At 38.4% G+C, this 22,934-nt stretch overlaps 1 long non-coding RNA gene across 1 annotated transcript in view; it reads left to right on the top strand.

Annotated features, from left to right (window-relative positions):
• Positions 1–21,645, top strand: part of LOC107967089 (uncharacterized) — a 67,655-nt gene extending 46,010 nt beyond the window's left edge. The window contains exons 8-12 of the long non-coding RNA XR_010147543.1: positions 10,425–10,515; positions 17,374–17,470; positions 17,898–18,661; positions 20,813–20,985; positions 21,500–21,645. This is a non-coding gene — a long non-coding RNA (uncharacterized LOC107967089). The remainder of the gene's footprint in view (positions 1–10,424; positions 10,516–17,373; positions 17,471–17,897; positions 18,662–20,812; positions 20,986–21,499) is intronic.
• The last annotated feature ends 1,289 nt before the right edge of the window (positions 21,646–22,934 follow it).

Here is a 22,934-nt window from a genome sequence, read left to right as displayed (position 1 = left end):
TTGATTTCATCATGAGACACATCAAATGAGCAGAGACTTGATAAGCACTTGTATATTAAGGAATGTCCTTTTGGAACTCTCCCTCTTGCAGTGCTAACTTGAGACTGCCATGCTGTTAGGAAGTTCAAATTCACCACATGGAGATGAAATAAGATGTCGTGATAAACATCCCCAGCTGATCCCAGCCTCCAGTGATCCGTCAACTACATATATGATCCTAAGTCACATGTGTGACCCCAAGCAAGATCAGCAGAACAATCACTCAGCCAACCCACAGAACCCTGAAAAAATATAAATCATTACAGTTTAAACCACAAGTTTTGGGTAGCTTGTTATGCTGCTATTGATAATTAAAACAAACTGGAATATTTTCGTCTAGACGGCAATCTACTCAATTGTTGAATCCTTTGTGTTTCCCTCTTTGCCCTGGTTGGTAAGAATCTCAGAGCTAAGTTGCGTGTTCATTGCTGTGTCTTTCTTCAACCAGGAATTCTCATCACAGTTGTTCCATTTCTCTTTCAGATTTTTGTCTTTTATATTAATTGGTTTGGGTCTTACTATACCTCTGGTTTTCTTTTAAACTGACTAAAATTATTTGGAAAGTAGCCAGGCTACCTGTAAAATAATAAATGAAGGTTTGCAGTGGATGAGTAAAAGAATAATGACTGCTAAAAGGAAAATAATAGTAATTATTAATATGTGACTACAACAAAATATTAATATATTTTTAAGCCAGGCTCTATTCTAAAATATTTTCATGCATCCTATTATTTAATTCATGCAGCAATTATGAACAAGTACTGCTATCCCCCATTTTACAGGTAAAGAAACTGAGGTACAAAGTTGTTGTGGCTTGCCCCAAAGTCTCATAGCTAGTCGGTGGCAGTGCCAGGGTACAATTCAGGTCTGCCCAATGTCAGAGCCCACATTCATGACCATTATGGAACATTTCTTCACAAGGCTTTTCTGTTGTGTTTAGCCTATTTTGCTGTTGTACCAAAATTTACAAGACTCATGATTTGGCTCTCTGTTTGTCTGTTATTGGTGTATAAGAATGCTTGTGATTTTTGTACATTGATTTTGTATCCTGAGAATTTGCTGACGTTGCTTATCAGCTTAAGGAGATTTTGAGCTGAGACAATGGGGTTTTCTAGATACACAATCATGTCATGTGCAAATAGGGACAATTTGACTTCCTCTTTTCCTAATTGAATACCCTTTATTTCCTTCTCCTGCCTAATTGCCCTGGCCAGAACTTCCAACACTATGTTGAATAGGAGTGGTGAAAAAAAAAAAAAAAGACAAGGAATTATCTCCTGTTAACTTTTAAGTATAAAACTTGTCATCGGGTTATTTAGTCTTGTAAAGAAAAGATTCAAAAGTCGGAAATGGAGCAGCTGTTCCTGAATCAGGCAAACATAGCATTCAAAGAAAATTAATTTTCTCCACTTTCATAAAAGAAATGCAAGCCCTAGTTTCTGATGCCACAATCATTGCAGTTAAGAAAGCCATTTTAATAACCTCATTTTGTCCTTTGATAGATGGATATTCTTTCAAATGTGTATTCTCAGAGAAACTAGTCCTTTTGCAAGACTGTCTAAAATGCTCTGAAAAAAGTAAACTACTTTCTAAATAAAGGGCGTTATTGTTTGCATGTGATCCTCAAACTGTACAACCAACATATTGAATTTAGCTTTTATGCTTTTATTATTAAATAAGTACAAATTGGAAAGCAAGAGTACTGATTCTAATGATCAAGTGTGTTGAAAATTAATGAAAACCGTAAGTTTGAAAGAAGTTATTAGGCATGCCGAATGTGAACTACTTTTAACCCCAGAAGGATTAATTTTACTCTTAGGTGGTCAATTAAGAAGGAAAGGAACAAAATTTTAAAATGTGTGTTATGGAGCTAGGTCGTTGAATTTTGTATCAAAAAGGTAAAATATAAATCAGAAATTTACAATTTTTAGTTTTTAGTTTATGAACAGGAAGTTGGGAATTGCAGCATTCTTTTACTTTTTGTCTAACTCAAAAATTTGACAGCCTTAATGAGATTCAAAATTACATTTGTCAATTTCAATGTAAGTTCAGCCCTGAACTGTTATTTCATTAAAGTTAAATATGCCTTTTTGAGGGATATCTGCCATAGGATGGTCACTTTTCCAGTGTCTTTTATGTATATCCTGCCCAAAAGCAGGATGCTGGCCAGGTTGACCTCATGAGACTCACTCTGCCTGAAAGATTCCACTCTCCAATCAGTGAGACTGGCTTTCCATTCCCCAAAGTTAATTTGAACTTGAACAGTCCAGAAAAGTGAGGAGTTTCTCTGTCCTGATTTGTTCCTAATAACTATGTTCTCACAGGGCTAGGGCCCCTGCCAATGAGCAACCCCCATTCTGCCCCACACAAGCGCAGATAGGAATCTGGCCCTACCTCTCTGGCTTTGTGTAGGCTGCAAGTGAGAGCTTTCACTGCACAAGGACAAAGCTTTCTGTTTCCTTTCAAATTGTCAATGACAAACACACTGACAAAAATATTTTGGTACAGTTCTTTTAAATGTTCACTCTTAATGTAGTGTGGTAAGCTAATGTTTGCTAAAATAAAGTGCTAAGAAAATTCTATCACTAGCAAAGCCATCACTCTATAGTTAATAATTCATGACTTGACCACCTCATAAATAATTGTTAGCCTTCTAATCTGAATGTGTGAATGGTGTGAAACAGGCCTTTCCCAAATCCCCCTTCGATATTTTGTCATCCCTGCTTGTGTGTTTTCTCCTCAGTATCATTAAATTTCAATCACCATGGATATGGGGACAAAGTTCTGTTTACAAATTATTTCTTCTTCCCAAGGATAAGATAGTTCATGTAGGGAAAAGAAAGAGAAATCAGACTGTTACTGTGTCTATATAGAAAGGAAAGACATAGGAGAATCCATTTGGATAAAGACCTGTACTTTGAACAATTGCTTTGCTGAGATGTTGTTAATTTGTAGCTTTGCCCCAACCACTTTGCCCCAGCCACTTTGACCCAACCTGGAGCTCACAAAAACATGTGTTGTATAAAATCAAGGTTTAAGGGATGTAGGGCTGTGCAGGACGTGCCTTGTTAACAAAATATTTACAAGCAGTATACTTGGTAAAAGTCATCGCTATTCTCTAGTCTCAATAAACCAAGGGCAAAATGCACTGTGGAAAGCCACAGGGACCCCTGCCCTTGAAAGCGGGGTATTGTCCAAGGTTTCTCCCCATGTGATAGTCTGAAATATGGCCTTGTGGGATGAGAAAGACCTGACCACCCCCCAGCCCGACACCCATAAATGGTCTGTGCTGAGGTAGTTTAGTAAAAGAGGAGCCTCTTGCAGTTGAGATAGAGGAAGGCCACTGTTGCCTGCCTGCCCCTGGGAACTGAATATCTCAGCATAAAACCCAATTGTACATTTGTTCAATTCTGAGAGGAGAAAAACCGCCCTGTGTTGGGAGGTGAGACATGTTTGCAGCAATGCTGCCTTTCTATTCTTTACTCCACTGAGATGTTTGGGTGGAGAGAAACATAAATCTGGCCTATGTGCACATCCAGGCATAGTACCTTCCCTTGAACTTAATTATGACATAGATTCTTTTGCTCACATGTTTTTTGCTGACCTTCTCCTTATTATCACCCTGCTCTCCTACTACATTCATTTTTGCTGAAATAATGAAAATAATAATCAATAAAAACTGAGGGAGCTCAGAGGCCCTTGCCGGTGCAGGTCCTTGGTGTGCTGAGTGCTGGTCCCTTGGGCCCACTGTTCTTTCTATATACTTTGTCTCCGTGTCTTATTTCTTTTCTCAGTCTCTTGTCTCACCTGACTAGAAATACCCACAAGTGTGTAGGGGCAGGCCACCCCTTCAGTTCAAAGGAAGAGAAATATCACCCTGTCCTTATTTTTTTAAAGTAAGCTCCACTAGTCCCCATGCTGAAGAGAGCAATTTCTTATATTGGTGAAGAACAAATGCAGGAAAAGTTTAGTAATTCTCCAAGGTTGTTGAACAGCTTTTGCTGCCATCCTAGAATTCAAACCACAACAAAGAACCACTCCAAAGTTACCAAACTAAAGAGTTCTCAAATTTTAGTTAATAAGGTTTCTGCCTATCCCAAGTCCACCGGGTACCAGAAAATGTTTCAGTAAATGAAAAAAATAACATTTTAAATATATGTTCTTCTCCATGCCACCTAAACTATTATTTACTTTCAAATAAGAGAGAAGAAAAGAGAAAACAAAGATAGACCCCCCCAGACTTGATCATTTTTCTACATAGATTTGGGAACTGGTAGCTGAATACAGAACAAGATAATTTGTGAAAATTTTGCAGTATAAGTAAAGTCATTGACTAGTCAGTATCTTTTTCTTCTAAAATTATAGCTATTATTTTCAGGGTAGAGGGTTCAGAAGTGGGTAATGAACTTCTAAAACTGCTATTTGGTGTGACTTGGCTAAACTGTAAAGCTGAGAAAAAAAAAATCCATGCAAGCAGGTGCTACTGAAATGAATGCCATAAATGTGAGAGCTTTAAATCATAATGGCAAGAGTAATTAAACAGAAAGGTGACCAACAAACTTAGAAAAGGGCCAGGGATACGATATAAATAATTTCTTTCAGCTGCTAGCTTGCTCTTAGAAGTGATGTGGCATGTGCTATTTTTATCTCCAAAGGGAGAGCTTTTTTTCATCCTGTAATTTTTTTTTATCCTAAATTGAGTATGAGAGCTTTGAGGTGAAAGGAAAATAAAAACTTACCAATGACTCTCACAGCTCGATTTTCCTTGTATAGCCACTTCAAATTGGAGGTGTTTCATCTAAACCATCAGGGGCTGCGGGCAAATTTAGAAGTCTAAAATCCAACCATTTTTCTGGAACTAAAAAGCAAAGATACTATTGTTGAGCCACTCTTAGGGGAACAGACATTTTGAATTGGTTGGAAATACAACATAGACATACTTATGTTTGTTGAATCCTCTTTCTTCTCCTACCCCAATCCAGAATCCCCCAGAACCCTTCCACACACACCCTCATTTCCACCCCTAAACCCCACCACCCCTGCTGCAGACTCAGAAAATTGCAGCTGCTACAATGGGTCTCTAGTCACATAGAGAAAGCCATGAAGAAAAATGAAAGGATGTAGCTTTAAATCCCAGTTCTGCCTCCTCTTAGCTCTATAACATTGGAAGAGTCACTTTTTGAGCCTTGGTTTGTTGTTTGGAAAATGAGGAAGCCATAATTTCTAACTTTTGGAGGTTTTGTGAGGATTCAGTCACATGATCCACAGAAAGCTCCTGACATGGGCCTATTAGGTATGAGGAATTTCAGGTTGACTACTGATCCTAGTTCCCATCTCCCCTCATTTCCTAACTCCATTTTTGCCATCCCCAGCAATGCTGAAGTAGAGTTAAGGGAGAGTGTAGAAGAAAAGAAAAGAGAGGAAACAGGAGGGCAGAGCAAGGACACAGGCCCTGGAGCAGTCACCGTTCTTCTCCCTTCTTTTCACCCTCATGTTAACAATAGCAAACAGTAACCACAGCATTAGTGGTAGTTAACACTTTTTGAGCACTTAGTGCATTCCTGACACCACATGCAGTATCTCATTTGATACTCACGAGAAATACTATTGTTTGTTCATCACAGATCACATTAGATTTTTTGCAGCCCTGCCTATTAATTATTCACACTGAGTCTCCCCTCAGTCTAAACCTTGAAGTCTCTTCACTTCTTATACTTGTACAGTTAGTGTTAAGCATGTCTTCTGTATTGTCATTCAAGTCATTCATAAAACAGATCTCTTTCTAAACACTGTCAGCTGGTCTTTGTCCTTGTAGGTGAGTCCTTTTGGATCGCCAGTGGAGTTTGGGGGACAAATTCTATAATATATTCCCACCGTTTGTAGCAATTGTCTGGGAACACCAGCTGGTCCACCTCAAGGTTCTGGAGACCTTGAGGCCAAATGGGACTTACAGTTACTCCTTGACAGAAGGGATACCCCAACTCCATTAGAAACCATATGCAGGTGCATCCCCTCCCAATGAGGGTTGAGGGGTTCTCCTCGGGTCCACCTGGTCCTTGCCTGGTCAGCCCAGACTGAGCTCTCACAGCCACATTTAGACAATTATCTAATCTTAAATACTTAAAAAAGTTGAACTTCTAATGGTTTTCCTTAGCCCCTTAGAAAGAACTTATTTCTGCTTTCTTCCTTTCCTCCTACCATCACCTGCCTCTCTCTGTCTCTCTCTGTCTCCCCACCCCCTCTCTCTGTCTCTCTCTCTCTCTCTCTCTCACACACACACACACGTGTGCGTGCACGCGCTGTCCCTGTGCCTCTCTCACATCTCCATAATAGAGTCGCCTGCTCTGTGTCTCCCTTGGTTTTCCTTCATAAGGGTCTCTCTCTGCTTCTCAGGGATGACAGTGTAAAACCTGCCTCAGCTCTCCCTTTTAAGAAGACTCAGCCAGCTTTCCTTCTCCTTGTTTCCCTCTCTTGCTTTTTCTTTGAACACTCTCTCATCCCTGTGGCTGGTGTAGTTTCCAAACTCCAGACAGATACTAATATTAGGGATTTGGAAATAAGATCAAAATTCTCCAGAATACCCTAAATCATAAATTGTGATTAAAATACTTCCCATATTCCTCATGTACTAGTTCATTAGGAAGATAAAAAAATTGTTCAATAAGTAAGATACATTGGTTTAGTAAGACTATTTACAAAGAATGTAGTCTAGATTGAATATATAAGTACTAGAAAAGTTGAATATTATTGAGTGGCTTTTAAATGATGTAACATTCTAATCTTTTAAGATTAACAGCTCTACACAGAACCATGTGTAGAGATCAATTGAATAACTTATTTTGCTTTCAAAACTTTTTATTTCTTGGAACACCACCCATAGGTTTAGTAGAGAGGATAACATGTGAAGAACCTTAACATTCACTTTAATTGTAAAAATTTACCATTAGTGACAGACAGCATCATGAACGTGCATTTATTACATGGCTACAGCTATGAGCAAAAGAGGTGAGACAGTGATTGTTTCTCCTCTTCTTGCCCCTTTCCCAGTTACTTGAAATGTTGACTTCGACCTTCAACTCTGCATGCCAGCTTTTCCTGCTCTTGCTTTCTTCTTGACATTACTGCATTCCTTTCAGAAGTAATGTCTCTAAGTTGACTGTTAATCTTTTATTCTCACAAGAGAATTGCAATACTTCCCCCTCTCCATTTTTCTGATTTCTAAAACCCATTTTTCTCAGGATATGGGACTCAGAAAAAAATATATAATTTTCCCAAGAAATGCCAGAAGGGAACCCTCACATGGAGACTGTTATGATGATGAATATCTATTGTTTTGGCCTAACCAAGAATAATTTCCCCTTCTTTTAGAAGGAGCACTGTGGTTTTGGTTTGTGGAACTTCCCTTTCCCACTCTGTGTGGCTGATAACCTTGGTGCCCCACTTCCGCAAGTAGCAAACAGATCTACCATATCCTTTCTGATGGTTTCATCCCAGTCCATTGACTATGTGTACTATGGTATAGTTGCCTGGTCCCTTATTCAGACATGATTTGAGACATTTAGCAGCTATTAGTTGTGGGTATGGAGCTCCAGCTAAGATGTAAAGACAAGATCAAAGGTACTAGATGCTGAGTCTTCTCATTGGCAAAAAAAGACAAGAAGACAAGATTCTAAAAGTTTCATTGGTTGCTGCCCTGCCCAAATTCCCAGATGTTTGTGGCATTCCAATAAATTGTTCACTTTGCTTGTTAGCAAGTTATTTTGCTTGAACCAGGAAAACCTAACTAATTCCAATGGCTAGGAAAATAGTCTCCAGAACTACTGGCTTGGCCAAGAAAGGTTTGATCAAATGTCCATACTATATCTGCTCAAGACATTAGGCTAATTTTCTCTCTTTCATTTGGACTTGAATCTTTTTGCTCCCTATATACATTTGGCCTAAAACAGATTTATCTTACTAACAGATTAGATATCCAGGATTTTGTTGTGAGACTTCACAGAGTGACTCAAAATGTCCGCCAACCACATAGCTTTAGTAATAGATCCTAGATTAATTTTTAGCTCAAGCAACAGGAAATTTCTCTTAGGCCTTAGGGCCTTACCCTGCAGAAATATTTTTGTTGGTGCATATATTAGTCAGGATTGCCCAGAGAAACAGAATCAATAGGAGATGGATAGATACATGATTGATGGATTGAGTGATAGAAAGGTAGATAAAAGAGATTATTATAAATCATTGGCTCATGCAATTATGGAGGCAGAGAAGCCCCACATTCTGCCACCTGAAAACTGGAGACCCAGGCAAGCTTTTGATGTACTTCCAAGGTCTGAGAGCAAGAGAGCCAATGGAGAGCCAATCATAATCCCGAAAGGCACAAGCCCCATCACTACAATCCTGAATGTTGAAATCCCAAGAGATCAAAATCCCCAAAATGTACTTCTGGAGAAAATTAAAATTATCTAAAATATTTATTTACATTTTTAAAGGAGGATTTATCTAAGAAACATAAAAACATGAATGAATACTTCATAGGCCACTTTATATGATAAAATAAGCAATAATATGCATATGTTTGCAAGTATAAACACTGAGATATGCTAACAACAGTCGCATGGGTATAACAGTTATGAGCAGATGTACTGTATTCATAAAGAGGTCAAAAAGGGAAATGTATAAACACATATCACTATGGTTGGTAATTGTGTGCACCTAGCTTTATAACTGAGGTCATCTGAAATACCATGACCAACCACCTAAGTCTTTTGACGGGACCAATCAAAACCATCGTTTACACCATACCCCAAAAAACTAAGATCTTGAGAAATTCTATCTTTCACAATGTAGATGTACAGAAAAGATATCTCTTTATTTATTGAAGAAGTTTCAGTATTTTTATGTATATGCATAATGTTTAAACACAGTCCACATTGTGATAATGTACTTCATGGAATCAAATTTGAAAACGCATAAAAAGTATCAGAACTGTCTAAAAGTTTCTACACCATTTACACCTCCAGTATTGAAAATGATACAAAGATGAAATGCATAGTAAGTTGTAAAAATAGTACAATTTAAAATAGTAAAAAAATATACTAAGAAAGAAAACTAAAACTAAAATTTGACATATGAAAAAGTATATTATTACAAGGACAGATTGTGGGCAATTGCACAGAGACAATCCCTAAGAACTGGCGGACTTTCATGGTCATTAACTATATTTTGAAGTCTTTCATCACAATGAATATCTGCTTTTTTCTTTTAGGGCATGGCTCTCTTCAGATAATATGTTTACGTTCATTTCCTATGTGGCACTGCTCTTTTCAAAATTCTTCCATGATTCTATGTATACTGATATGAGCATTTCCTATTAAAGCTTTCTACCTTCTGTGCCATGCTTCTACGTTGTTTAGGGTTCACAGAAATCCATTTCACGTGCCCTCATACACAGAACACAAGTTTGGCAGAAACAGTGCTGGTGATCGAACAGCAATGCCATTGTGAACATTACGTCTTCTTATCCTACTGTGCACATAATAATTTTTGAACCAGTCAGTAAGCTTTACTGGCTTCTTCAAGCAAATTCAGCTTTAATTCATTAAAACCTCCTGAAATGTCATTAGTAGGAAGGTAAATGATGCATTTTTAAACTGAAGTTTTATTTGTTGCTGTATGCTGTGGCTAATCCACTCATTTGACTTTTCCAGCAAATGCAAATAAAGACAATAAGAAGATAATAATTTTGCCTACATGATGTAACTATCCTGCATACAACTTCCCAGAATTTGGCTTTCAGGATTTCAACATTTGGGATTTTAATCTTTTGGGATTGTGAATTTCACAATTTTAGACATTGGGAATTTTGATCTTTCAGGATTTAAACTTTTGGAATTTTTATCTTTTGGAATTTCGCCATTCAGGATTATGGCATTTGGAATTGTGTCTTTCAGGATTATGATCCAAACACAAGCCACTGATGTAAATTCCAGTCTAGAGCTGAACAGCTGAGACCTAGGAGTACCGAAGGCAGGAGAAGATAAATGTCACAATTCAGGAAGTTAGGCGGAGTTAATTCAAACTTCTACATTCTTGCTCTATTCAGGCCCTCAAAGGGTTAGATGATGCACACTCAACATTAGAGAGGGCCATCTGCTTTATTAGTCCACCAATTCAAACGCTATCTCTTCCAGAAACACCATCACAGACACTCCCAGATATTTTAACCAGGTATTTGGCCCCCTAGGGGCCAGAGAAGTTGACATATAAAATTAAGTATCACAGTGCGCATAGTATTTTTACTTTAAAATGTTGTGAAACTTAGCTTGTTAATTAAAAAGTCTGTGGATTTTACTTTTAAAAAATCTGGATTTCTATTTTCTTTTAAACAGGTAAAAATATCAAGAAATGCTGAGGCCCATGTCCCAGAACAACAGTCCTTTAGGTGGATCACACATTCTCCACTACACCAAGCTCTGCTCAGTAAGTTTTGCTTCTTTGCACTTACCTGCCCAGCCCCTGTTGGTGACCCGGTTTGCAACATTTGCTCTGCGTGATCCAGTGGAGCAGAGAACTAGAGTTTGAAACTAAATCCTCATTTACATATACAATTTCCTTGTGCACCTAAAAGGATAATAGATGGCTAGTAAAGAATGGGATTCAAAAATTCAGTATTCTGGGTCCAGGTCAACTTTTAATTTTTCCTCATATCCGTTAGGCATGTGATGCATGCTGTAGGTAGCTCCTCTCCACTAAATTACCCGAGCATCTATGGGTGGATACTTCTTCCTTCTTCCTTCTCCCATGGTGCTCTGTCACCCTCCAGTGTGTTTCTCACCTACCTAGGTAAGAACGGTTCACACTATATATCCAAGTTCCTGTTCATGGTGAGGAGGAAAGAGAGAAAGTAAAGAGGAAACAAATTGTATTTAAGGAGGTGGCTCAGCAGGTCTGCCTGTCACTTCCACTCTTGCTCCATTGGTGAGAGCTTAGTCACAAAGCATCGCTTAGCTCCTGGGAAGCATTTCTAATATTTCTAATAGGCAGCCATGTGACCTGCCAAAAAGCAGTGAGGGGCTATCGCTCAAAGGAGAAAAGAGCAAATGCAAACTGGAGAATAATTGCTGTTCCCTGCTTTAATGGTCCTTTAGGGGGAAAAAAGGGGAGACAGGCCTTTTTTTCTCAGCAAACCCTTGAACATATATACACACACACACGCACACACACACACACACACACACACATAACCACCACAGCCAACAACATCTATCTATATGCCCTGAATATTCACCATTTTTTTTAAACCAAACTGCAACAAATAGTGAAATTATGAGGAAATTATTTTCTTATTAACTTCATTGGACAAGAAACTCTGGCTTTCAATGCCTCTTTACAGTTCTTCCTTTTATTTATTCACGTAATGGGTAAGACTTCTAATTTAATCAGTATGAAAATTAGACATTTCCTGAAATGTTTGGAGTTGAAGAAGTCCCTCCTCATTCAATGTTTATATTTAAAAAAGAACTGACCTTAAAAAAACCCATAAAGCTCTAGTCTATAGATAAGTACTCATGTTTGTGTATTTAAATAGAGGCTGTCATATCCATTACATCCATCAGAAAAGATGAGAGAGAAAAGCATAGTCAGGCAGTGATCTTTCATTGTTTCTTCAAATCTTTGATTAGAATTGCCTAAAATCCTTTCTCACCCAATACCATACCTGCATACAACATTTATTTATTTATTTATTTATTTATTTATTTATTTATTTATGAATCCCTAGTTTTCAGGGAAACTCAGACAAACATATACATATGAGTAAGCACTGTGATAAGTGCTGTGTATGGAATACTGTTGAATTAGGGTAAGGGAATGAATAATTAATTTGCCTGGGTGAACATTCCATTGTACCATAATTTATTTTTATTTATTTATTTATTTATTTATTAATTTATTATTATTATACTTTAAGTTTTAGGGTACATGTGCACAATGTGCAGGTTTGTTACATATGTATACATGTGCCATGTTGGTGTGCTGCACCCTTTAACTCGTCATTTAGCATTAGGTATATCTCCTAATGGTATCCCTCCCCTCTCCCCCAACCCCACAACAGTCCCCAGTGTGTGATGTTCCCCTTCCTGTGTCCATGTGTTCTCATTGTTCAATTCCCACCTATGACTGAGAACATGCGGTGTTTGGTATTTTGTCCTTGCGAGAGTTTGCTGGGAATGATGGTTTCCAGTTTCATCCATGTCCCTACAAAGGACATGAACTCATCATTTTTTATGGCTGTGTAGTATTCCATGGTGTATATGTGCCACATTTTCTTAATCCAGTCTATTGTTGTTGGACATTTGAGTTGGTTCCAAGTCTTTGCTGTTGTGAATAGTGCCACTATAAAAAATTAATTCAAGATGGATTAAAGGCTTACATGTTAGACCTAAAACCATAAAAACCCTAGAAGAAAACCTAGGCAATACCATTCAGGACATAGGCACGGGAAAGGACTTCATGTCTAAAACACCAAAAGCAATGGCAACAGAAGCCAAAATTGACAAATGGGATCTAATTAAACTAAAGAGCTTCTGCACAGCAAAAGAAAATACTATCAGAGTGAACAGGCAACCTACAGAATGGGAGAAAGTTTTTGCAACCTACTCATCTGACAAAGGGCTAATATCCACAATCTACAATGAACTCAGATAAATTTACAAGAAAAAAACAAACAACCCCATCAAAAAGTGGGCAAAGGATATGAATAGACACTTCTCAAAAGAAGACATTTATGCAGCCAAAAAACACATAAAAAAACATTTATTTTTGAAAACATACAAGCTACCACCTATGATTTTTATTCCACTGGAAACTTTTAAGGAAATTTTGCATTTAAAGCCAGTTTTTTTTTTATTATACTTTAAGTTTTAGGGTACATGTGCACATTGTGCAGGTTAGTTACATATGTATACATGTGCCATGCTGGTGCGCTGCACCCACTAACTCGTCATCTAGCATTAGGTATATCTCCCAGTGCTATCCCTCCCCCCTCCCCCCACCCCACCACAGTCCCCAGAGTGTGATATTCCCCTTCCTGTGTCCATGTGATCTCATTGTTCAATTCCCACCTATGAGTGAGAATATGCGGTGTTTGGTTTCTTGTTCTTGCGATAGTTTACTGAGAATGATGATTTCCAATTTCATCCATGTCCCTACAAAGGACAAGAACTCATCATTTTTTATGGCTGCATAGTATTCCATGGTGTATATGTGCCACATTTTCTTAATCCAGTCTATCATTGTTGGACATTTGGGTTGGTTCCAAGTCTTTGCTATTGTGAATAATGCCGCAATAAACATACGTGTGCATGTGTCTTTATAGCAGCATGATTTATAGTCCTTTGGGTATATACCTAGTAATGGGATGGCTGGGTCAAATGGTATTTCTAGTTCTAGATCCCTGAGGAATAGCCACACTGACTTCCACAATGGTTGATCTAGTTTACAGTCCCACCAACGGTGTAAAAGTGTTCCTATTTCTCCACATCCTCTCCAGCACCTGTTGTTTCCTGACTTTAAAGCCAGTTTTTTAAGATGACTCAAAGAACATCTTTATTTACTCTTCACAAGGAGCCATTGCATGCACACTATTTTCAAGCTTTGTGCGGGTCCCAGAAATCTCATTTTCAGAGCCACAGTGTATAATACAGAGTCACTGATGCTCTGGTTAAAGCAGGGGTTGTCAACCTGGAGCTCTGACCGCTGAACATCTCTGTCACCTGACAAAGAAGTCCCTGCAACCTCTTTGAGGAGTCCCCTGACCCTCTGTGAGCATGTCTGAATCCATGCTGCATTGACTCTTTATTCCTGGATTGAGTAAAAGGGAGAAAACAATCAGGAAAACTTATAAATTTTCTATGTAATACCAATGCAACTTTCCATTCTGTTATTTCAATGTAATAGGAAGAAATCAACCAGATCAAGCTTTACACAGACAAAGCAATGATGTGCTAGGAGGCGTGTGGAGTTTCGTGTTTCCACTGGACTTGCTAATCTCGTATAGTCACAGCCCTCTTCTGACCTGTATCTGGTTATATGTGAAGCAGAGGCTGTGTTGAGATGTAGTGAGATCATCATCTTTTATTAAATAAGAGGCTTTGGAAGCTTGGTTTCCCCATGTGCAGACAGGGCAATCCCAGTGCTTTCTTGGCCTGGGCATAGGACTCATTCCCTTGCTTGCTCACCCTTACCAGAGAGGCATCTCTGTCCACCCTATTTAAATTGCACCCACCTTTCCTTCTGGCATCCTCTGTCTTTTTTATATAGTTATATATATCATATTTTTATGTTTATATATATAAACATTTTTGAGACAGGTTAGCTCTGCCACCCGGGCTGGAGTCCAGTGGTGTGATTACGTTTCATTACAGCCACAACCTCTCTGGCTCAAGCAATCTTCCCAAGGCAGCCTCCTAAGTAGGTGGGACTATAGGTGTATGCTACCACATCCAGCTAATTTTTTAAAGTTTTTTGTAGAGACGGGGTCTCACTATGTTGCCCAGGCTGGTTTCGAACTCCTGGGTTCATGTGATCCTCCTGCCTCAACCTCCCAAAGTGCTGGGATTACAGATGTAAGCCTCCCTTTGACATTCTCTATCCTTATCCTGCTTCATTTTTCTCCACACGGCTTCTCATCACTTGATGCTGTATATATTTATTTGTTTATCATCTCTCTCTCATCAGAATTCAACATCATAAGAACAGAAACTTTATTTCATTTTGTTTGCTACTATCTCCCTGGAGCCGAGAAGACTTTCTGTCATGTAGTAAGTGGGCAATAAAGTAAGTTAGTTGTTGAGCGAACCATGAGATCGTTGTGGAAAACCCGAGAATATGTATAAAATGTTCCACACGGTACATGGCACAAAGACCCTTGACACAAATTAGTTATTTTTGTTACTGTCATCACTTTTAGACAGATACTCTAAGAATGATGAATATGATCTCATCCAGGTCTTCATGGCTTAGTGGATCTCTTTAATACACTCCCTAAGTTACAACTGCGATTCCCAGAACAGTAAAAGGAAGTAGGTGTAGCATTCTACAATTCTGGAGTCAGCACATGAGGTAAGAAAAAAATCACATATATTATGAATTGTCATTGAAGATTATTTAGGAAGACACTACATAAAAGTTCAATGTGCCATTTTTCTCTAAACCCAACCCAAACAGGTTTTCTTCCTTCATCATAAGAGTAATATGTTTAAACACCAGTGTTTTTCAAGAGGGTGAGATGCTCATACAGTAGGTGCTGAGACAAAATGTGAGGGGTGAAGAATCAAGTGTCTTCTAAGTCACTCTGGCTAAGTCACTTCATAGATGTGAAGATGGGCCAGCATTATCATCATTGCTTCATTTATGGGTTTATTCTATCTTGGTCTTGGGCTCTCTCTCTTCCCCCTTCCACTCCACCTACTCCTCTTTTTGCCAGGCATGCAGTTGAAATAGTCTGAGTTAAATGTGTGTGTTTATAGACTCAGAAGCAGTGTCATATAAGACTGTTATGCTCAGATCATTTTCTGGTTGGAAGGACCTTTAGAAGACATCAGACCATTTTATTTTACACAAGATCCACAAGAAAAGTGGAGATAATTTGTCTAAGTCACACAGTGAGAGAGAGTTCCAGTGCTAGAAGCCAGTTCTGTGGCTCCCTAATCTGAGGAATTTTCTTCATCTTTCTCAGCTGCCTTCTAATGTGTCCCATGTAACACTGTCATTCCCCTTTCACTCTTTCCCCTTTCCAAACCATTCAACCATTCACCAAAGGGAGTGCTATGGCCTTTAGTTCTTCTCCACTTTGCTCAGGACCCAAGCATCCTCCAATGAAGGCAGCATCCTCTGCTTCTCCCTGTAACTTCTTCGGGCTCTTCCCCCTTCCTCACTGCCTCAGGAATCAGTTGTATTTCCACACAGCCTCCTGAAACTGACTCACTGCTCTGTAATCGGGCCAGTGCCTGCCTACTGCATCCTTTGGCAGCTGCTGTCATTCTTCGTGGGAGACATCATTCATGATGCCCCTGGCACATCATGACAAAACTCCAATGAGTCTATTATTTTCTTTTTGAGTCATGTTGAACAGGGGCAACTTCCTCACACAAAGATCAGGAAACACATCCAGACAGACAGCACTAATGGATAGTGCAGAGGACTTAGAAACTCCAACCATATAAACAAATCTGCATTTCTGAAATAATAAGCATTCACATATAATGCCAGATGTGTGGATTCATCTTACAGAGTTAAACCTTTCTTTTGATTCAGCTGATTGAAGACACTGTTTTTCTAGAATCTGCAAATGGACATTTGAAAGCCCTTTGAAACCTATGGGTAAAAACAGAGTATCCCTAGAAAAAACTAGAAAGTGGCTATGTGTGAAACTGCTTTGTGATATGTGGATTCATCTCACAGAATTAAACCTTTCTTTTGATTCAACAGGTTGGAAACACTCATTTTGTAGAATCTGCGAATTTACATGTGGGAGCCCATTGAGGCCTTTGGGGAAAATCTGAATATACACAAATAAAAACTAGAACAAAACTGTCTGTGTAACTGTTTTGTGATGTGTCGATTATTCTCACAGATTTAAAGATTTCTTTTAATTCAGCAGGTTGGAAAAACAGTTTTTGTAGTATTTGTGGAAGGACATTTGGGAGCCCTTTGTGGTCTATGGGGAAAACACAATATCCCAAAATAAAAACTAGAAAAAAGCTATCTGTGAAACTGCTTTGTAATGTGTGGATTCATCTCAAGGGTTAAGCCTTTCTTTTGATTCAGCAGGTTGGAAACACTCTTTTTATAGAACTTGCAAAGGGACGTTTGGGAGCCTGTTGAATCCTATGTGGAAAAAGTGAATATCCCCAGATAAAAGCTAGAAAGAAGCTATCTGTGAAACTCCTTGGTGATGTGTGGACTCATCTCACAGAGTTAAATGTTTCTTTTGATTCAGCAGGTTGGAAACACTCTTTTTGTAAGATCTGCAAAGGGATGTTTGGGAGGCCATTGATGTCTATGGGGAGAGAGTGAATTTCCCCAGATAGAAACTGGAAAGAAGCCTCTGTGAAAGTGCTTGTTGATGTGTGTATTCATCTCACAGATTTAAACATTTCCTTTGATTCAGCAGGTTGGAAACTCTCTTTTTGTCAAATCTGTGAAGAAACTTTTGGGATCCCAATGAGGTCTACAAGAAAAAACAAATATCCACAGATGAAAACTAGAAAGAAGCTGTGCAACTGCTTGGTGATGTGCAGATTCATCTCGCAGTGTTAAATCTTTCTTTTCATTCAGCAGGTTGGAGACACGCTTTTTGCAGAATATGTGAAGGAACATTTTGGAACCCATTGAGGACTATGTGGAAAAACCAAATATCCCTAGAAAAAAACAAGTAAGAAGCTATCTGTGAAATGGCCTGGTCATGTGTGGATTCATTTCACAGAGTTAACTTTTCTTTTGATTCAGCAGTTTGGAGACACTTTTTTTTATATATATATAATCTGTGAAGGGACATTTTGGAGCCCATTGAGGCCTATAGGGAAAAACAGAATATCCACAGAAAAAAAAAACTTCAAATAAGGGATCAGTGAAACTACTTGTGATGTGTGGATTCATCTCACAGAATTAAGCCTTTCTTTTGATTCAGCAGCTGGAAACAGTCTTTTTGTAGAATCTGCAAAGGGACATTTGAAGGCCCATTGAGGCCTGGGGTTAAAACAAATATCATCAGATAGAAACTAGAAAGAAGCTATCTGTGAAACTGCTTTGTTGTGTGTGGATTCATCTCATAAAGTTAAACCTTTCTTTTGTTTCACCAGGTTGGAAAGACTCGTTTTGTAGAATCTATGAAGGGAAAATCAAACCCCTTTGAGGCCTATGGGGAAAAACCAAATATCTCCAGATAAAAACTAGAAAGAAGCTATCTGTGAAACTGCTTTGTGATGTGTGGATTCATCTCACAGAATTAAACCTTTCTTTTGATTCAACAGGTTGGAAACACTCATTTTGTAGAATCTGCCAATGGACATTTGGGAGTCCATTGAGGCCTATGGGGAAAAACAAAATATCCTCAGATAAAAACTAGAAAGAAGTTATCTGGGAAACTGATTTGTGATGTGTGGAATCATCTCACAGTGTTAAACTTTTCTTTTGATTCAGCACATTGGAACCACTCTTTTTGTAGAATCTGCAAAGGGACATTTGGGAGCCCTTTGAGTCCTATGGGGTAAAACAGAATATCCTCGGATAAAAACTAGAAAGAAGCCATCTGTGAAACTGCTTGGTGATGTGTGGATTCATCTGACAGAGTTAAAACTTTCTTTTGATTCAGCAGGTTGGAAACACTCTTTTTGTAGAATCTGCAAAGAGACATTTCAGAGCTTGTCAAGGCCTGTCGGGAAAAAATGAATATCCTCAGATAAAAGTAGTAAGAAACTATATGTGAAGCTCCTTTGTGGCGTGTGCATTCCTCTCATAATCCTTCCTTTTGTTTCAGCAGGTTGGAAACACTCGTTTTGTAGAATCTGTGAGGAGACATTTGGGAGGCCATTTTGACCCATGGGGAAAAACCAAATATCCCCAGGTAAAAACTAGAAGGAAGAAATCTGTGAAACTACTTGGTGATGTGTGGATACATCTCACAGAGTTAAATCTTTCTTTTGATTTAGCAGGTTGGAACACTCTTTTTGTAGAATCTGTGAAGGTACATTTGGGAGTTCATTGTGTCCAATGGAAAAAAACTGAATATTCCCAGATAAAAGCTATAATGAAGCTATTAGTGAAACTGCTTTTTGGTGTGTGGATTAATCTTAGAGAGTTAAACTTTTCTTTGAATTCAGCAGATTGGAAACAGTTTTTTTGTAGAATTTGCAAAATGGCATTTGGGAGCCCATTGAGACCTATGAGAAAAACCCAAATGTCCCCAGATAAAAACTAGAAGGAAGCTATCTGTAAAACTGCTGGGTGACTTGTGGATTCACCTCACAGAATTACATCCTTCTTTTTACTCAGCAGCGTGGAAACATTCTTTTTGTGGAATCTGTGAAGGGTCATTTGGGAGCCCATTGAAACCTACCGGGAAAAACCGAATAGGCCCAGATAAAAAGTAGAAAGAAGCTATCTGTGAAACTGCTTGTTGATATGTGGATTCAGCCCACAGAGTTAAACCTTTATTTTGATTCAACAGGTTGGAACCACTCTTTTTGTAGATTCTGTAAAGGGATATTTGGGATTCCATTGAAGCCTATGGGGAAAAAACGATTATCCCATATAAAAACTAGAAAAAGCTATGTGTGATACTGCTTTGTGATGTGTGGATCCATCTCAAAGTGTTAAACTTTACTTTTTATTAAGCAAGTTGTAAACACTCTTTTTGTAAAATCTGAGAAGGAAATTTTCAAAACCCATCAAAACCTATGAGGAAAAACTGAATATTTTTAGATAAAAACAAGAAAGAAGTTATCTGTGAAACTACTTAGCAATGAGTGGACTCATCACACAGAGTTAAAACTTTCTATTGATTAGTATATTGGGAGCACTCTTTTTGTAGATTGTGTGAAGGGATTTTTAGGAGCCCGATGAGGCTTATGGGGAAAAACTGAATGCCCTAGATAAAAACTAGAAAAAAAGCTATATGTGAAAGTGCTTTGTGATTTGTCATTTCATCTCACAGAGTTATACCTTTATTTTGATTCAGAAGATTGTAGGCACTTTTTTTTGTAGAATCTGTGAAAGGGATTTGGGGGACAATTTTGGCCTATGGAGAAAAACCAAATATCCCAAAATAAAAATTGGAAAGAAGTTATCTGTGAAACTGCTTTGTGATGTGTGGATTCATCTCACATAATTAAACCTTTCTTTTAATTCAGCAGGTTGGTAACAGACATTTTGTAGGATCTGCGAAGAGACATTTGGGAACCCATTGAGGCCTATGGGGAAAAATGGAAAATGCCCAGCTAAAAACTAGAAAGAAGCCCTATGTGAAGCTGCTTTGTGATGTGTGGATTTATCTCACAAAGTTAAGCCTTTCTTTTGATTAAGCAGGTTGGAAACACTCTTTTTGTAGCATAAGTGCAGTGACATTTTAAAGCCCATTGAATCCTACAAGGAAAAACTGAATATCCCGAGATAAAAAATAGAAAGAAGCTATCTGTGAAACAGCTTTGTGATGTGTGGATTCATTAACAGAGTTAAACCTTCCTTGTGATTTAGCAGGTTGGAAACACTCTCTTTGTAGAATATGTGAGGAAACATTTGGGAGCCAATTGAGGCCTATAGTGAAAAACCGAATATCTGCAGATAAACACTAGAAAGAAGCTATATGTGAAACTCCTTGGTGATGTGTGGATTCATCTCACAGAGTTTAACCTTTCCTTTGGTTCACTAGGTTGAAAACACTCTTTTTGTAGAATTTGTGAAGGAACATTTGGGAGCCCATTCATGCTTATGGAAAAAAAAAACCAAATATCCCCAGATAAAAACTAGAAGGAAGCTATCTGTGAAACTGCTAGGTGATGTGTGGATTCATCTCACAGAGTTAAAACTTTCTTTTGACTCAGCAGTTTAGAAATATTCTTTTTTGTAGAAGTTGTGAAGGGACATTTTGGAGTCCATTGAGGCCTGTGGGAAAAAATCAAATATCCCCAGATAGAAACTTGAATGAAGCTATCTGTGAAACCGATTTGTGATGTGTGGATTTATCTAACAGAGTTAAAACTTTCCTTTGATTCACCAGGTTGAAAACACTCTCTTTGTAGAATCTGCGAAGGAACATTTCAGAGCCCATTGAAGCATTAAGAATAATCTGAATATCCTGAGATAAAAACTAGAAAGGAGCTATCTGTGAAACTGCTTGGTGATGCATGGATTCAACTCAATAGTTAAACCTTTCTTTTTATTCAGCAGGTGGTAAGCACTGTTTTTGTAGTATCTTCAAAGGGACATTTGGGAGCACATTGATGCCTATGGGGAATAACTGAATATCCCAAAATAAAAATTAAAAAGAAGCTATCTGTGAAACTGTTGGATGATGTGTGGATTCATCTCACAGAGTTAAACCTTTGTTTTGATTTAGCAGGTTGGAAACACTCTTTTAATAGAATCTGCAAAGGGGCATTTCAGAGCTTATTGAGGTCTATGGGGAGAAACCAATTATCCCCAGATAAAAATTGGAAAGAAGCTGTCTGTGAAACTGCTTGGTGATGTGTGGATTCACCTCATAGAGTTAAAACTTCCTTTTGATTCAGCATTTTGGAAACACTCTTTATGAAGAATATGAAGAAGAATATTTAGTATCCCATTAAGGCCTATGGGTAAAAAAATGAATATCCCCAGATAAAAAATAGATAGAAGCTATCTGTGAAACTGCTTGGTGATGTGTGGATTCATCTAACAGAGTTAAAACTTTGTCTTGACTTGGCAGGTTAGAAACACTCTTATTGAAGAATCTGCAAAGGGACTTTTGGGAAGCCATTGACGCTTAAGGGAAAAAAACGAATATCCTCAGATAAAAACTAAAAAAAATGCTATGTGAAACTGCCTTGTGATATGTGGATTCAACTCACAGAGGTAAACCTTTATTTTGATTCAGCAGGTTGGAAATACTATTTTTGTAGAATCTGCAAAGGGACATTTGGGAGCCCTTTGTGTCCTATGGGGTAAAACAGAATAGCCTTGGATAAAAACTAGAAAGAAGCCATCTGTGAAACTGCTTGGTGATGTGTGGATTCATCTGACAGAGTTAAAACTGGAGTTTCACCCTTGTTGCCCAGGCTGGAGTGCAGTGGTGCCATCTCGGCTCACTGCAACCTCTGCTTCCCGGGTTCAATCGATTCTGCCTCAGCCTGCTGAGGAGCTGAGATTCCAGGCATGCAGCACCATGCCTGGCTGATTTTTTTTTATATATATTTTTAGTAGAGTCAGGGTTTCACCATGTTGGCCAGGCTAGTCTTGATCTCCTGACCTTGGGTGGTCCACCCGTCTTGGCCTCCCAAAGTGCTGGGATTACAGGAGTGAGCCTAAGCTGCTTAGCTCACATTCTGTCTTGTGCTTTTTTTGGAGGGGGTTCAAATATACACAAAAGAAATATGATGAACCTCCATGTATCCAACCCCCAGATTAAGCAGTTATCTCCATTTTGCCAGATTTGTTTCATCTTATTCAATCTCCCTAAAAATTTGTTTGTAGAGGAAAAACTGGATACATAGTGAATTCTCCACCCTACCTCCCATTTTAAGTCACTTTTCAGAATAAGGAGTTAGTGACCTAGTAACCTCTACTCTAGTGACCAATAGTTTTTTTTTCCTGAATGTCATTGTGAATTCATAGATTATTGTTTGCATTTGATATATTTTAGACCATTGCAGTTATTATTTATTAATTGTTTTGGATGCATACATTGTCTCATCTAGGTAAATAATTATCTCTTCAAGTTGTCTCTCATGTCTTTTTGACGTGATCTTGTTGGACTTTGATGGCTTCATTGCTTTCTGGCATAAAAGATGTTCCATGATCTATATACTGCACCATACAAGAAGTCAGCCATTTCTGTAGGAAGCCTTGATTCCTTTTAGTAGAGAATACAGTTTGGGCTCTTGGTCTGAATTACTTTTGTGAACTTCCCCTCCTGAGACTACAGCATGCATCCCTGCTTATAGCCAGTATGGAGCTCTTGCTGGGAATGAACTGATCTCCTAAAACTACTATGTAGCTCTGCCTCACTCTTAAAAAGATTCATCTCTTGAGAGTTTTCTGCTCTACCCGCAGATGTGGTCTTGTTCTGAAGCTTTTGCTTCAATCACCCTGAATTTCACCAGCCCTATGCATGCCATGCCTTGGATTGCAAACCTGCCCTCACT

Source organism: Pan troglodytes, chromosome 9 (genome assembly GCF_028858775.2).
Source record: "Pan troglodytes isolate AG18354 chromosome 9, NHGRI_mPanTro3-v2.0_pri, whole genome shotgun sequence".
Taxonomy (NCBI): Eukaryota; Metazoa; Chordata; class Mammalia; order Primates; family Hominidae; genus Pan; species Pan troglodytes.
This window is presented reverse-complemented; position numbering and strand designations above follow the sequence as displayed.